This window comes from Hipposideros armiger, unplaced genomic scaffold, assembly GCF_001890085.2.
Source record: "Hipposideros armiger isolate ML-2016 unplaced genomic scaffold, ASM189008v1 scaffold_373, whole genome shotgun sequence".
Classification (NCBI taxonomy): Eukaryota; Metazoa; Chordata; class Mammalia; order Chiroptera; family Hipposideridae; genus Hipposideros; species Hipposideros armiger.
The window spans coordinates 1,065,999-1,076,728 of record NW_017731723.1 but is presented as its reverse complement, the minus strand read 5'-3'; the positions used below and the strand labels follow the sequence as shown (position 1 = coordinate 1,076,728).

The following is a 10,730-nucleotide window of genomic DNA, read 5'->3' as shown; positions in this document are numbered from 1 at the left end:
TGGAATCAAAGTTCTAGGAGATAGTAGTTACCTACTGTAGTAGTTCGCTAGGGCTGCCATCACAAAATACCGCAAACTGAGTGGCTCTAAACAGAAATCTGTTGTCTCCCAGTTTTGGAAGCTCTAAATCTGAGATCAAGGTGTCAGCAGAGTTGGTTCCTTTTGAGGGCTGTGAAGGAGTATCCGTTCCTACCTGGCCTCTGGCTTCTGGGGCTTTGCTGGCAACGTTTGGTGTTCCTTGCCTTATAGAAGCATCACCCATTTTTGGCTTCATCTTAATGAGGCACTCTCCTTGGGTCCACGTCTGTGTCCAAATGTCCCATTTTTATAAGGACGCTAGTCCTACAGGTTTACCACTCACCCAAATGACCTTATTTTGACTTAGTTACCTTGATAAAGGCCCTATCTCCAAATAAGTCACATTCTGGGGTGCTGAGGACTTCAATATATGAGTGTGTGTGGAGCGGGGAGGAATCGCCCCAAAGCACTGACTGATTAATTATTAATTAATTAAATAAATAAATTTATGTCACGATACCCTGATTGCTAGGTGCCTTGTTAAATACTAGGAAGCTATAAAGATGATATAGAGAAAGTGGCAGAAATAGAAACTGAAATCATCTAAGGAGGGGAGGCCTATAAGAGCTCTGCCCGCCACATGGCCCAGGCCTCCACTATAGGGAGTGATTCATTCTGTGGAGGGGACCAAGGAGTCTTCATGGGAAAGGTGACATTTAAGCTATGGTGTCCCCAGGTGAAGAAAGAAGGAAGGCTGATGGCCAACAGGAACAAAGGCAGGAGGGTGCAGGGCATTTGAAGGAATATTGAATGGTTTAGTGAGGCTGGGATGTAATCCACGTGAAGGCATGAAGTAAGAGAGTTGCCAGTAATGAGGACAGATGTGACAAGCTTCTATGTGTTTGCTGTCAGCCAAGGGGAGCCAAGGCCTGCGGCTGAGGAGGGGCGTGATTTAGGAAGACCACACTTCCCACGGAGCAGAAAAGGGGTGCAGAGAGCAATTTTCCAAAAGCCCTGGCCAGATCTGTTGGGGTTGCTTGAGAGGGGATGGAAAGAGCCACGGACTCCAGGCTTCCTCAGAGACAAGCCAGGACACATGGAAGGCGGGGAAGAAACAGGGTTGGGGATAGCAGGGGTACCACATCTCGAGTGGGAGAGTGTGAACAGGAAAGACAGGGAATGAACGGTGAGTTAGGTGGTAGAGGAAGTGAGCTGAGCCTGGGGCAATCCAGGTGGGTATGGCAAGGGCAAGGCAGGAACCATTCAAGAGAGAGATCAGGGCCGGCCGAGTGGCGCGATGGTTAAGAACTGGCTTGGAATGCCAGAGGACCCCGGTTCAGATCCCACATATGAGGGCCAGTGACACTGCCCTCTACAGCTAAGATGCTGAACAACAGCTCAACCTGGAGCTGGGCTCCCGTGAGTCACCGGCGATGGCGTAGGCTGCAGCCCCTGTGGCAGTGGGTTGCCATGGGCTACCATATGTAGCCAGCAGCCAGCGTGAGCGGCCAGCAGCCGCAGTGAGCGGCCATCCAGAAGCCGGCAACTGATCTGCCTCGCCCGGGAAGAGCGCAATGATGGTGCCAACTTGGGCCAGTGAAGCAACGTCCTCCACAACTAGACTGAAGAACAAAACGACAGCAACTTGTCTGTTCCCCTTCTCCCATTTCCCCAGCGCTGTTCCCATCCCCCCAATTCCCCAATAAAAATCTTTAAAAAAAAAAAAAAGAGAGAGAAATCAGCGCTGGAAACTGAGATGAGAGAAGGGGAGATTACAAGAGATGAGGTCACCTGGAGGACAATGGTGGGCATTTGGAGGGAAGGGGTGAGGACAAGGCCCAAGGGGCCTCATGATGGTGAGTCTCAATGGTGGCTCCATCTGGGCTCCATCAGGAGAGCTTGGGAGCCATTCAAAAGAGCCAAGGCCCCTTCCAGAGGAGCCTGATTCAACTGGGCGGGAGTGGGAACCAGCATTGGTATTTTTTTAAACAATGGTTCTCAAACTTAGCTGCACATTGGGATCACCTGGGGAGCTTCAAAAACTACTGATAGCCAGAACACCCCCCAGATATACTGATTTACTTGTTTTGGGGAAAGGCCTGTGCATCCAGAGTTTTCTGTGCTTCCTAAGGGAATCTGATGCATAGTCCTGAGCGAGAACCACTGCTGTACGGGGCGGTGATGGGACAGACCCATGGAGGAGTGAAGGGCAGCCAGCAAGAAAGATCAGGAGACCCTCACAGCCTTGGAAGCCCAGGGAAAGGGTCAAGCACTGTGGGGAGGTCAGAAGAGGTCGGCACTAAGAGGTCATCAGGCAGTGGCGTGCTAGAGCCAGCTCCCATGGCTTCTGAGGACAATTTGTGTGCATTTCTTCCCAGCTCTGTGCTCAGCCACTTCCCAGTGGTACTTTGAAATTGGCCACGTTGAGAAGATGGATACCACAGAAATGGGCAAATGCTACCAGTGAGAATACAAACCAACCCCCACCCCAGCCAATTGTTAAGCATTTACCAGCACGCCACTGTCTTTAGGTTTGGCCACCATCTGAGGTCAGAGTTTTAACCCATACAGCTTTCATTCCAGGACAGGGTCTAACCTCCAGGCTGGAAATATGTCTCCTGTGTCCTCAGCCCTGGGCCTTTGCTCTCCATCCATTAAAGCAGTGTTCCTGCCCACAGCAGCCCACAGAGGCAAACCCTGGCTGGCCCCTGCTCTGTGTGGGCCCTAACGGGGCCACAGAGACTATAAAAGTGGCCTCGGCCCCAGAGGACTCCATCTCACTGCAGATACCTCAAGGGCAAACAGCTAAATGACCATGAAGACGTGGGTGACAGATAAAGTCAGAAATGAGAGACTCTTACAGCCCAGACTGTCAAATGGATGTGCCGACACCGTTGGGAGCCCTGAAGAAGGGGTGGGCTTGGCGGCGAGGCTGTTTAGTGTTGGCAGGTGAGTAGGAAGGTGTCAGCGGCTCAGGCATCCACAGTCATCTCACAAGGGGAGTCCTGAGTTTCAGGATGTTTTATCGCTCTGAAGACATTTCCATATGTATTTATGCCTCTTATCCTCTGGGCCAGTTTCACATTTCCCTGGAGCCCCTGCTAGAAGCCCCTGCTAGACCCTCTGGGACATGTTCGTGGCAGAGAGCCAGGCTTATTGAAGAGCCTCTGATGAACCCCTGCCCAGATCCACCCAAATCTTTCCTCTTCATCTCCCACCATGCTTAGCTTTGGTCAGCAACCCCCTCTCCTTGCAAACCCTTGGGCAACGGTGGATGAGCTCAGTCATCAGCTCTGGCTGGCTTCCACATGGACCCACGTGAAGCACCTGTATGTACAGGAGAAATAAAGGTTGACCAAATTTTTAGGGGCAGCATTAATACATGGGTCCAGGGGCAAGTGATCAATCTATACCCCAAAAGCCAGGTCACGGGATAGAGGGTGGAGGCCTGGGGACTGGGCATCATTGGGTACAGTGAGATTTTGACCCCAAGAGCTTCACTGGGAAGCTGACAGAGCCAACACGTGGATGTGGAGTTCATCTTCTGTGTGGCAGTGATGGGCAGAACTTGTCCGAAGAAGGAGTATCCATAAGGCAACACAGCTCAATTCCAGAGGGTCCTCTGCTGCTTAGAGCTGTCCAGCCTGCTGCCTGCACAGGCCTCTGAAGTTGGCAAAAGCAAGGGTCAGACAGGTCTCCACATGATAGAAACTAGTCAAAGAGAGTCCCCTTTTAAAATCACCTGCAGCCCACAGGAACTAAAGACCCCAGAAGGTAGTCAAAAGGTGGCACTTCCTATGTGCTTACCTCCCCTGATGCTAGAACCTGGCCACATTTCTTCCTCCCAGCCCTGCGATGCAAAACAGCGATGAAGCTGGTTTCAAAGGTGCCTGCTGAGATGTGCGTGATCAATGACAGTGAGACTTTCTCAGCATCTAGGGCTGGGAAGGGATGTTAACCTGGACCACTGCCTGAAGCTAAAGAGAAAAACCTGTGAGGTGTACTGTCAGGCACTGCCAAGCTGGACATGGAAACTAATCATTATAGGCCTCATTGCCAAGTCCTGTGCTGGGGTTGGACCTTTGCTTTCTGATCTAATATTACTGCTCAGAAGGCCACTAGGTATTCCCCATAAACCGACCTGGTGTCGGTCAGGCCTGGTGTGGAGATGGGAAGAGGAATCTCTTAAAATATACATTTCTGTTCTCTCTCTTCCATGGAATAGCATTTTACATTATTAAACAGAACACCACACCTGAGGAGATCTTGCAGACAGATGAAATAGAGGGTAAACCCAGCCCCATCACGGAAGGATCCTTTGGGTCTCAGAAAGATCCAGGGCCTCTGGTGGTAGCATCTTCTCCAGTGTTTGTTTTCAGATCATTAAATACTTAACAGAGGGAGAGATAAAAGCCGAAGTACTCCAAGCCACTGCTGATGAAGTAACAATCAGAAATTAAGACAGAGCAAGTCTGAAATTGGAATGATCCTTTTTAAGGACAGGGCTGTGTCTACTTGATTTTTTTTTTTTTAATTTGCCTGGCAGGAAGCTAAACAACTAAAGCATGTGGTTAAACACAGGATACCCGGCACCCTTGCCACTGCGATGGGTATCGCCCTTCTCAATTTACAGGTGAGGAGCCCTGAGCTCTCAGAGAGTGTGGGAGTGCCCCAATGTCACACAGCTACTGTGTGTGTGCACGTGGGGAGTGGGGGGTGGCGCGGGGCAGGACTCCCATCTGGGCAAACTGACTCCAGATGGTAAGCACCACCCAACTCCATCCCCACCATTGAAGCTCCCTGAAGCAGGCAGAGGAATCTCCTCTCCCCTCACACAGCTGGCAGAGACCTGGGCTCTGGGACAAAGACAAGACAACTTAGAGTTACTGAGAATGTACCGTGTCCTGAGTTTACACTATTCTGTTCCACATGTCATTTAATCATCACAACCCCAAGTGAAGGAGATACCGCTATGTATCCCTTTACAGATGAGAAAACTGAGACCTAAAAAGGGTGAGTAATTTGCCCAAGACACCTGGATGGTAAGCGCTGGGCCCAATTTACAAACATAGTCAATTTGATTTCAGAATCCCCAAGCTTAACCTCTGCCCCCGTGATCCCAGCTGCTGGGGAGGGGGGCCAGCCGCTCCTAGCTGCAGACTGTGCCCCAGACCCCTTCAGTTCCCACATGCCACTCTGAAGATGAGGAGATGACGTTTGGCACCAGCCTGCTCCAACTGGCTCCAAGAGGAATCAGTGTTCCCTTGTGGTTTCAGAGTCAAAGGGTTACGTATTTCCCCATGTATAAGATGTACCCTTTTTCGAAAAATTTGGGGTCTAAAAACTGGGTGTGTCTTATACAGTGGTTGTATGAGCGCAAAAACAAGCGCGGAAAAAAGCAGGAAATGCAAGTAAAAAAAATCTACAACCACTGTATAAGACGCACCCAGTTTTTAGACCCCAAATTTTTCAAAAAAGGGTGCATCTTATACATGGGGAAATGCGGTAACTTTAACTCCATTCCCCTTTGGAAGGAAAGGAAGCAGAGGCTCTATTTGGGGTAGGTCCTATGCCTGAGTCACTTTGGCACTTAATTGCTTATTTAATTGCTGTATTGGGGAGCACAAAGTGATCTACTGCAACGTTATTAGCAAATTTCAGTTTTAGGGAAATAATTACTGAATTCTCCCTCCCTAGATTGAGTAATTCCTTCCAAGATGTTCAAAGACATTAAGCATTTTCACCAGGGCCGCTAGCATCTCTGTAATATGCAAATAAAGTAACTCTGTAATTACCAATAAAATGCTTACTGAAGTGACAAATTTTTACTCAGCAGTGAGTTGGGGGGAAAAATGACATCATTTGTTTTTTTTAAGGATCCTTTAACCTTGTTAGTTGGCACTCATTTCCATGCTGTTTTATGGTCATTTAAAAAGACAACGGAGTCAACAGGGCTCGCTGAGTGGGGAGAAGTCTCCCCCGGGAGCGCCTCTTCTCACTGGCCTCCCTGTTCTGTGGGAGCCTGCATGCCCCACCCTGGTTGCTGGAGAAGCCCAGACACTCTGCACACTGGCCCTGCACCTCTCTACGTACGCTGGGAGTTTGGCATTCAGGGGGATTCCAAATTGATCCTTCCTGACCGACAAATAGTGACCTCTCAGTTAAGAGCAGCTGCCAGAATGGTCCTTCTGAAGCCCAAGTATGCCAGTGTTGCTCCTTCATTTCCAAGCCCTTCCCTTGCAACCAGAGATAATAGCATAAAGATCTAGCCATTTGTCTGGCTATCAAGGTCTTTTGCAATTAGTAAGTCAGGGCACTGGGCACAGCAAGGGCTCTAGCTACCTCCTCTTTAGGCTCATCCATGGCTCCCCATGCAACTTTGATTTCTGCACCCATAAAAAGCTCTATGGGTCAGCATAGGGGAGGTGATGCCGCAGTAACAAGCAAGCCCAAAACCTCAGTGGCTTAAAGCAACCAAAATTTAGTTTTTGTTCATCCTACATATCCATCATGGGTCAGCCTGAGTATCTGCTCATAGTTTTCACTCAACAAAAAGTAGCCTGATGAATATTCCCAGCAATGAAAAAAGAACGAAATCTTGACATTTGTGACAACATGGATGGACCTAGAGGGTATTATGCTAAGTGAAATAATTCAGAAAGAGAAAGACACATACTGAATGATTTCACTTATATGTGAGATCTAAAAAAAAAAAAATGATTAAGCAATACAAAACAGAAACAGACTCATAGATACAGAGAACAAGCTGATGGTTGCCAAAGGGGAGGGGATTCGAGATGGGTGAAAAATAAATAAATAAAGTTTCCTTTTAAAAAAAAAGCACGCTGATGAAGCTGTCACCTTCTCAAACACTGCTGGCCTGTCACCATCTTGGAGAGAAAATGAAATGTTCTCCAACTTGGAATGTCATAGGACTTCCTTTCACAAGTCATTGGTCAGAACTCTTCACATGGCCCCTCCCAACCACAAGGGGCTCAGGAAGCGAAATTCTCCTTGGCATGCAGAAGCAGGAGATGCAGAAATATGATGACAACACTAATGACAGCCATAAATACAGATTTTAAAAATTGTGTAAGCATTATCTTCCTCAGAGCATTGTGAGAGCTAAGTATGAGCACGCTTGTAGAGAGCTTAGCACAGTGCCTGGCACTTGGTAAGTGCTCAATGTCAGTTACTAATAAGTAGGTGTTCAATGCACACTTACTGGACGAACAGTCCAGCGTAACCCTCTGTCGTCACAACCAGTTCACTCTCCTTCCCTCTGGAGCCCTATAAATTGTGGTGATCAGGGAAAGATTTCAAAATAAAGGTAACAGTAGAACCCAGTTTGGGGGAGGCTGTATTGTCAGGAGATGACACTCCGAGAAGAGGAAGGCATGAGCACAGGCTGTGAGCCAGAAAGCAGGATCTACGTGGGGAAGACCGAGATGCACTTGACAGGAATAGCGTTTTTCAGGGATAGTCCTACACTCAATAGGGGTGTTTCCTCAAAGAGTTAAGGAAAGGGCTTCATTTGGAAGCCTGCATTAACAACAATGATTCACACCTCAAAAAAATGACACGTCCTGCCTCTAATTCTTGGCTTGGAAACTGTCACCAGGAAATAAGGTTGAGGTTAGATTATCAGAAACCTTGATCTGAGTGAGACCCAGATCCCAGCTGAGAGCCTAGGCCTGCTCGTTCCAGGTCCAGCGGCCTCTCCACAGCCCGTGCGGTGGCTGACCTGGTTTCTTCTTCTCGTTGCCAGCGGCTCCATTTCTGAGTGACCACATTTGCCCAGGAGAAGTCTTTCTCTTCTATTTGCATTGGTAACTGCTCAAAGGCCCACCGAGGCCTTGGAAGCATGCCACCCACATCCTCTCACACTGGCCCAATTGTTTGTGGTAAATGCCTCTCTTTTGAACTCTGGACCTCCTGGAGGAAATGATTTCAATAGGAATAACTCCAAATTCTCCAAGGCCTTGCCATCTGGGCATCTGGAATGGAGTTTCCAGGATATATGGTTCTTTGGAAGGAAGCAAATTCAATTGGTGATTGTGTTCCCATTTAATATGCCTGAGGAGTGCTCTTGTACTCTTGCCAGGGCATTTTTTCTTTCATTCAACAAACTCTTATTGATCTCCCGCTGTGCACTCGGCACTGGGCTGGGTGGTGGGGGAAGAAGGCAGGGAGAGTGGACACTTGTGAAAAATGACTTTGATTCGAGTGGACGCGTGGGCAGCGGGCACCTTAGTAGGGATGGCGGCTGCTACTGAGTGGTTGGAGATGGACGACTGTAGGGGATGAGGCACCCCAATGCGGACCTGGTGGAGGGAGAGGCCACGGGTGCACACCCGCCCGCCATGGAGCCCCTGCAGCCTGTGCAGGAGATGTCCTGGACGTGGCAGCCCGCTGCTCTGCGGTGAACTACCTGAGATGGGACCTGAGCACCCAGCAAACGGGAGCTCACGGCAGAGCTCATGGAGCAGACCAAGCGCATGCAAGACCAAGTGGGCTCCCAGAAGTTCAAGGACGTGTCCTATGAGAGTACACTCAAGGTGCTGGCTGACGTGAAGATGTCCTAACAGTTCAGAAGAATAGCTTTGACTTCTCCCAGCACATTTCTCCATCCAAGGCCATTCAGACGGCCAGCACGGGGTGGATAAGAAGATGTCCGAGTTTGACATGGAGATGAGCATGAGGCAGGATGGGTACCAGAGGATCCTCTGATTGTGGGGAAAAGTTCAGAAGGACTCTCTGAGGCCCGAGGCTACGCAGTACCTGGAGCAACTGATCAAGCTCTGCTGAAGGAACAGGCTCCACTGCCCGAGGAAACTCAGGAAAAAATCAAAGGCATCAAGATGAAGCTGAGTCTCCTGTGCATCGACTTCAATAAGAACTTGAACGAGGATACGACCTTCCTGCCCTTCACACCAGAGAAGCCGGGAGGACTCCCCGAGGACTTTCTGAACAATCTGGAAAAAAATTGAAGACGAGAAGTTCAAAGTCACCCTCAAGTACCCTCACTATTTTCCCCTCCTGAAGAAATGCCGCGTGCCTGAGACCAGAAGGAAGTTGGAGGATGCCTTCAACTGTCGATGTAAGGAAGAAAGCTGTGTCATCCTCAGGGAGCTGGTACCCCGCATGCCCAGAAGTCCAGCCTGCTGGGATTCGGCACACACACCGACAACGTCCTGGAGGTGAACGTGGCCAAGGCCAGCCAGGTGGTGGCCACTGTTCTGGACAAACTGGCCCAGAAGCTGAAGCCACTGGGGGAGCAGGAGCAGGCTGTGATCCTGGAACTGAAGAAGGCCAAGTGGGAGACGCCGGGCCTGGACTTGGATGGGCAGGTCAACGCCTCGGACATGCGTTACTACATAAACCAGGTGGAGGAGACACACTACAGCATGGACCAGAACCTGCTTAAGGAGTACTTTCCCATGCAGGCGGTCACCATGGGGCTTCCAGGCACCTACCAGAAGTTTCTGGGCTGACCTTCAACCCAGAGGCGCACACCTTCATTTGCCACGAAGACCTGACACTACTCAGTGAGGGATGCAGCCTCCGGACGGTCATCAGGAAGTTCTTCCTGGACCTCTACCCCAGGGAAGGCAAGCACCGGCACACTGCCAGCTTTGGCCTGCAGCCGGGCTGCCTGAGGCAGGACAGGAGCCACCAAATCACCATCATGGCCATGGTGCCAGCTTCACCAAAACCACCTCACACGTCCCCCTCCCCATTGCAGCACGGTGAGGTGCAGACCTGCTTCCATGAGTGTGGGCACATGATGCCCCCGCTCTGCTCTCCGGCAGAGTCTGGCATGTTCAGCGGGACTCACATGGAGTGACATCGTGGAGGCGCCTTCGTAGATGCTGAAGAACTGAGTGTGGCAGAAGGAGCCTCTGCTCAGGATGTCACAGCACCACAGCACAGACAGCACCCCCCCGCCCCGTCTCCCCCCCGGGAGCTGCCCATATGGTCCTGGCCAAGGGGGACCAGGCCCTGCGCACACAGATGGCCGCAGACCCTGCCGAGGAGTAACCCGCCTTTGCCAGGAGATCCTTGGGGTCCTAGCCACGCCAGGGACCAACATGCCTGCAACGTTCGGCCACCTGGCAGGCGACTACCATGCACAGTACTATGGCTATGTGTGGAGCAAGGTGTTCTCCATGGACATGCTCCACACGCACTTCAAGCAGCAGGGAATCCTCAATGGCACAGTGGGCATGGACTACAGAAGCTGCCTCCTGAGACCCGGTGGCTCCCAGCACACCAGCGTCAGGCTGAAGCTCTTCCTGGGCCGCAACCCCAAGCAGGATGCCTTCCTCCTGAGCAAAGGCCTGCAGGTGGAGACCAGCGAGCTGCTGGGCTGCTGACGCCCCCGGGGGGACTGCTCGCCCTGGATGGGGGGGCTCAAGCTCCCACTGCCCTGGTGCCTCTGCTCCCAGCCTGGAAACAGGAAGGGAGACAGCAGCCTCCAACTCAGCCTCCTGGGGAGGGTGGGACAGGGTGAGGAAAAGGGCTGCTCCCCCTGGTCATTTCTCATAGCCAGTATCTGCACCCCCACTTGGTGGCCAGCCTGGGCTGAAGAAAATTCATCCTCGAGATGTCTGGGGAGCACTTGCATCTGATCAAGGCTGCTCCTCTATTGCACTAATATAGCCCCTTCCTGGGAAGTTTTTCTACATAAGGGATGGGTTCTTTGAAATGTA

At 50.8% G+C, this 10,730-nt stretch overlaps 1 pseudogene; it reads left to right on the top strand.

Annotated features, from left to right (window-relative positions):
• The first annotated feature begins 8,277 nt into the window (after positions 1-8,277).
• Positions 8,278-10,394, top strand: LOC109393294 (thimet oligopeptidase pseudogene; annotated as a pseudogene).
• The last annotated feature ends 336 nt before the right edge of the window (positions 10,395-10,730 follow it).